The sequence below is a fragment of the Saccopteryx leptura genome, chromosome 11 (assembly GCF_036850995.1).
Source record: "Saccopteryx leptura isolate mSacLep1 chromosome 11, mSacLep1_pri_phased_curated, whole genome shotgun sequence".
NCBI lineage: Eukaryota > Metazoa > Chordata > Mammalia > Chiroptera > Emballonuridae > Saccopteryx > Saccopteryx leptura.
In genome coordinates, this window is record NC_089513.1 from 18,861,561 (window position 1) to 18,868,452 (window position 6,892).

The window sequence follows — 6,892 nt, forward strand, 5'->3', positions numbered from 1 at the left end:
TTGATGTGAAAATAACATTGCAGGGAGGGAAGCAGAGGCTAAATGTGAGCAAGAGGTCAGGGTGAGTGACTAGAAGAGGGGAAGTAAGAGAATGAGGAATATAGGGGGGGGGGAGTTCTCAACACTGGTTGACCTTCTTGTCCAGTTCCTTTCCCCAACTTCACTTGAGGCTCCAGGGTCAGCATGGCCCACTTAAAATGGCCCTGGGGTGAGTAACCACCACCTCACAGTAAGCCTCCTCCTCCATGGTCCCATTTAGCATCTGTATTTTGGCCTGTGAGTGAGCCCTGCTCTCTCTCACCAACATTCATGGTAATACACACTGAGATGTTTTATCCTTACCAGTTGGTGCTTTCACATACATTATCTCATTACATCTTTAACAACTTTTAGGAAAGCCAGAAAAAAAATGATCTTGCTTTTTAAAGATGAGGAAAAAGGAATCAGAGATATTAATTCTCACCCAAGAGTGAGGAACCAAACCCAGGTCTCCCGACTCCAGGCTGGACCAGTCTGCATAACGTTTACACACAGACAGGGGGACTCGTTGCATCTATGCAGGGGTCCACAAAGGGTTATCAGAGTGCCCAAGACTTAGTCCTCAGCTACTGCCATCTGCCTCATTGTTTGGCTTAGACCACTAAGGTGCCCGCTAAGTCACTTGTCACCTCGGAAAGGGGAGGACAACACAGAGCAGGCGCCTCTTCCTGGGCCTAACCTCCCAACACTGATCACTCTGTTAGAGTAGCTGCATTACAGTGAGAGAAATACACTGCTTTGTCAAAGTCTTGGGTAAAGGCAGAGTGAGGGGACGTTTCAAAGGAATACACTGGGGTCCCATCTAAGATAAAGATGCCAAAGACGGAGTCAGGAAAGGACTCAGTCTGGAGGGAGGGGAAGGAGAACCTCAGGGTTCTGCCTCCGACCTGGGGCAGCCACGTCCGGAAAGGATCAGAGGACATCCTCGTCCTTCCCTGTCCCCTACCCCAGGGCAATGGCATGGCGTGCTTAAATATTAAGTTTTTGTATTTAATTGTATTGCTTGCTACCTATATTTGTGTGTGTGTGATTAGCATTCTATAGAAAGTGACAACAAAGAAACAGAGAGGTTAAGTAACTTGTTTGGGTGCATTCAGCATGGTCAGTGGTACTGCGGATAGGGACTTTGGTGCTTATAAACATTGTTTATTATATATTGTCTACATTTTTATACTGTTTCCCCCATGATATTTCAGGGTGTTGAACACCAGGGTCTAAATCATATGCCTCAGTCCTGTGCTACCTTGGGAGTTATAAGACAAAGAATAGCTCTTGATAAAGTTGGAATAGTTGGACTCCAATTCCTTATGTGTCCATGGGCCAAGCATATCTACCCATGGACCTCAGGTTCATCATCTCTAAAATGACTACACTCGGTTTGTAGGACCTCTTTCTCTTCCAGCTCTGACATTCAGTGATCCCATTGTACCTGGTCCCTCTATTCCCACCCATCCACATCCTCTCCCACCTGCAGAGCTCAGTCAGAAATAAGCCTCCTTTCCTGCTAACCACTCACCTCTCTTCCAGGGGCAGCCACACCCACAGCACTGCAGGGGAAGGGTGCTTGGGAGAGAGGTAACCTGCCTCCCCTTCCCCCTACACCTGTCTCCAGGCCTCAGCTTCCGAAGTCACAGTAGGAAACTCCCATCTACCAGCTGGGCTAGTTTTATTTTTGAGAAAGAACAGCTGGGTGATTTTAAAGATGGAACTTAAGACCCATTTAACTAGTCAACTCCAGTTGCCAGGCCTCAAAGCTGCATTTAAGGACAGGAGTTGTAGATGTGACATGAAAGCAAAGAGGGCCAGATGCTCTGTCCCCCCTGGCAGGAGAGACTGCATACTTTATGAGGATTTTCCAACAAGCTTCTGCTAGACTGCTTCGGTCTTATTCTTCTCTTTAGAAAAGGTATTCACCAGTGTCCAGTCCTTTGAACCTTTTGGCTTAAGGAGGAAAGAGGTTCAGCAAATTAACAAATTAGACATGTTCCACCTGGCCGGGACATCAAAAGCTAATTTTACTTGGTCTCAGCCTAACCCATCTTCAGAGCCTGATATGTATCTAAATGATGAAAAGCACTGTTCAAGTTTGTAAAATATTTTACAGAGGACTAAAACAGATCTTAGAGACCCATTCCTCATTAAAAAGGTCAATGTCGGGAACATCTGATGCTTTATAACTGTCTGATTCAATTTAGCAGATCAAGCCTGACTAATCCTATCTTCTGATTGGGCTGAATCCATTTCCCCTGAAAATAACTCCCACAAGTCACTGGATTATGTACTCTCAACCTACATTTTTTTCATAATATATTGATAGAACATTGATCAAACCCGAACTCATCCATTAAACAAAACAGAGGGAAAAAATTGGCACCACAAATTAATACTGAGAAGTCATAAGAATGAATCCTAAATTTTGTTAGAAATTGAATGGTGTCTTTAGTCAAAGAGCAGAGTCAGAAAGAACAGTTGGAAGCAAATCTGTTCAAAGTTCACATATTCTGAGTCCACAGCTGTTACCGTTGAAAAACAGGAGAATCTATTTTGTCAACCTGTTCTTAGAAACAATAAATTAAGACAAATAATACTATACAACACCAAGACCACTGGGCCAGGGTCAGTACTGGACCCTACTTTTGGTTCTGCTTTTTACTGTGTAATACTAGGGAAAAAAATAAACCTCCATTTTCTGGGCCCTAATTACATCATCTATCACGTGAGGGTTTCAAAGTTGTCTTTTTTTTTTTTTTTTTTAACTACAGCCAGTGATATTATTCTGTGGTTCTGCATGTGAGTGTTAATTACATAGACGAGCTTCTAATGTGGACCCCTGAGTATTTATGTCGCCGTGCCCAAGGTCACGTGCACACTCACCTACTTAATCCTAAGGTCATCTTTGGCAATGTTGGTCTCTCATTTCAGAGAACTGCTTTCAGAAACGTGTATCTTTCTCCTTTTAGCTATTTTTTTATGTGTAATTTTCAGTGTTTCTGGGTGAACTGTTATCATAATACCCAAAACAGGATTTCCTGTGTGTTCCCCAACTATCCCCTATCCCCTTCTGGGAAAACATAGTATCACACGTCTCTGCCCTCTTGAATTAGGCATGATCTTACAACATGCTTTAGCCAGTGAAATGTCACAAGTGATGATAGAGCTACTCCATAATTCTCTAAATTATTTTTGTCTCTGTCAGAGCTACTGACAATATTGTAGACAGCGGATGCTCTGTTGACCTGGGTCTAGGAGCAGATAAAGCAGAGCAGGGCCCCAGACAACTAGCAATAGACATAACCATGAGTGTGAAGCAAATATTTGTTTCGTTAAACAACAGAGGTTTAACTAGTAGAACTTCACTTTATTTGAGTGGGTTGTTAAGAGCAGTAAAGAATGAGCAAGAAGTATACTGTTCACAAAAATTAGGGGATATTTCAAAATGAACATGAAGCAATAATATTTGTGAGCAGTGTATATCACCTGGCCTCGGTCAGGTAGCTCAGTTGGTTAGAATGTCGTCCCGATATACTAAGGTTGCTGGTGTGATTCTAGGTCAGGACACATATAATAATCAACCAATGAATGCATAAATAAGTGGAACAACAAATCTTTGTTTCTCTCTCTTCTTCTCTCTTCCCTCCTCTATAAAAAATAAATAAATTTCTAAAAAGTATACCTTCTAATTATTTGAAACACCTATTGTCTTGTTAAGGTATTATGCTACGATATTCCTTTGTAAATGGTTACCCATCAGCAACAAGGATGAAGGCTTTGGATATGGCGAAATCAAGTACCTGAGACAGATCAGGGTGAAGTCCAGAAAGACCAACAATTAGGGTGAAGCCAAATAGTAGAGCCACAGTAGCTGAGTCCTAAGAGTAGGTTCAGGTATAAAGAAAATGAATCTAAGATGCCTAAGAAGCAAATTACAAAGAGAAGCCCAGGCTGAATGCTGAGAACAAAGAAACCCCACCGGCAGTGGGGGTTTCACTGTTACTTACTGCTTGGTTTGCAGCTTTGCCATGCCTTCATAAAGTGGTCATAATTTCTGGTTCCTTTCCATCTGCTGTAACCCAACCAAGCAGTTCTGGGAAGCAGCCATGCATAAAAGTCATCAGAAGATATGTTCTTGATTACTAACCTAAATTTTTCTTATCCTTGCTTTGTGTTTCATAACAATGCAACAGCATTAATTTTCCCCCGCCAGTGTAAACACCATTAATTGCTGTACGTTAAGCAAAGAAACACCATTAATTCCTAAAGTCAAAACAGAGGAAGCCACAGGACGGAGAGGCCCTGCTTTCCTTCCCAAAGTCAGCACCAAGGACACGGCAATGAAGAAGGGTGGGGGCTGCTTCTGTCAGCAGCTTCCTGGTTGCCAGCCTTTAGCACCTGTGACCCACTTCAAATTCGCAACCCACAGATTCATGAGAACTATAACTGGGGTTACCATACAGTCGGTGAGAGGAAAAACCTTGGGGCAGGTGTATGACTGATATTTTCACATCAAACAAATGCAATTAGTACCAAGCTGTAAGGCCTGCAAAATGAGATCATATTATATGAATTGCAGATTTCCCCACCTGTTTTCATGCAGCCTTGGAGGTGTAACTCTCTATTATTCCTATGACTTTTCAGTTCCTAAAGAAATAGTATGAATCAGAGAATGAAGCCACTGCTAGGGCAAACCAGCAGATTAGAATCACTGGGGGAGCTGTTGAAACCCACTGCCGCCCACCCACACTCCAGGCCAATTACTTCAGCATGTATGGAAGTGTGACCCAGGCTTCAGTATGGGTTATATATTGTTTAAGCCTTCCCATACCAGTGGTTTGTTTTTCTTTTTTTTTTTTTTTTATCTACATCTGGTGCATTCCCCAGAGATTGTGATGTAATTGGTGTATGGAGCAGCCTACATATCAGGATTTTTTAAAAGCTCCCCCAGGTGATGCTAACGGGCAACCATACTTGATAACCACTCCTACAGAGGACAGAGACAAACCTTGAAGTGTTACCTCTCTAACCCTTGCTTCCAAAGGGGAGAGATACAAGGCCTTGAGCTATTTTTAAAAACAAAGTGTTTGGATTCATTCACTAAACTAATTTCTCCATTTCAAACATTCACCAGAGTATAAGCATGGGTCAAATGCTAGTCCTGGGGAATGCAAAATACAAAAGCTAAAATGCTGAACCTGAGAATCTAGCTCAAATACTAAATAATGTGTATATAGCAAGTGTGATGGAAGGAGTAAGCAATAGATATTGTATTAAAACATTGTCTCTACCTCAGAAGGGGATCAGGATAAGTTGAACCCAAACAGAAGATGCCTAGATGTCTGTGAGAATCAGCAGCTACAAACTAGTTAGACTCTGGCATTCCAAGACGTTGGAACAAAATGTGCAAAGGATTGAAGCATATCTTGCCCAAGGCACTTTTGGTTCCAAGTAAAAAAATTGACTCAAAAAAATCTTAAGTGCCTGACCAGGTGGTGGCGCAGTGGATAGAGCGTCGGACTGGGATGCAAAAAGACCCAGGTTCGAGACCCCGAGGTCCCCAGTTTGAGCGCAGGCTCATCTGGTTTGAGCAAAGGCTCACCAGCACGGACCCAAGGTCACTGGCTCGAGCAAGGGGTCATTCAGTCTGCTGAAGGCCCACAGTCAAGACACATATGAGAGTGCAATCAATGAACAACTAAGGTGTCACAACAAAAAACTGATGATTGATGCTTCTCATCTCTCTCTGTTCCTGTGTGTCTGTCTGTCCCTATCTATCCCTCTCTGACTCTCTGTCTCTGTGAAAGAAAATAAATAAATAAATAAATAAAAATAAAAATAAAAATAAATATCTTAAACAAGAAGGAAAACATATTGGGGAAGAGAAATATAGTAATAAATCATGAAACCCAAAGAAAAAAAACTATGAACTTTAATAATCTCATCTCTCTGTCATTTTCTAAATGAGACTATTTTCTCTAATGCTCCCAATGGCTGTATTTGGTTGCCCCAAAATGGTAGCTGGCTCCAGACCTATCATGTTCTCACTTCTAGCAATCAGCACAAACTAAGTTGGTGTCTTGGAAGCTTAAGTCCAAAATCCTAGGTAAGATGACATGATTGGTCCAGCTCAGGTCAGGTGTCAACTCCTAGACCAATCAGCCATAGTTAGGGTCATATAATACTAACATGGCTAGCCCCTGGCCAGTTAGCTCAGTGGTAGAGTGTCAGCCCAGTGTGTGGAAGTCCCGGGTTCGATTCCCAGCCAGGACACACAGGAGAAGCACCCATCTGCTTCTCCACCCCTCCCTCTCTCCTTCTCTATCTCTCTCTTCCCCTCCTGCAGCCAAGGCTCCATGGAGGAAAGTTGGCCTGGGCACTGAAGATGGCTCCATGGCCTCTGCCTCAGGTGATAGAATGGCTCTGGCCGCAATGGAGCAATGCCCCAGATGGGCAGAGCATCGCCCCCTGGTGGGCATGCCGGGTGGATCCCGGTCGGGCACATGCGGGAGTCTGACTGCCTCCCTGCTTCTCACTTCAGAAAAATTAAAAATATTTTAAAAAACTAACAAGGCTGTCAGAGCCTCAACCTCAAGAGAGATAAGGATACAACTCCTAATCAATAAGGGTTTTAGAGAGATAGCAGACATCCCAGACATTGACAGATATGTCAGACAATAAGCCTAGGTTAGGAACCCTAAGCATGGCAGAAAGACCTGAGCACAGATGGCAGAGTGGAGAATGAAAATAAAGAGACACTTACCTCAACAAGATTATGAAATTAAAGCCAAGACTATATAAAAGAATAATACATCATGACCAGGTGGGGTGTATCCTGGGAATGTAAAACTGTTTTTAAATT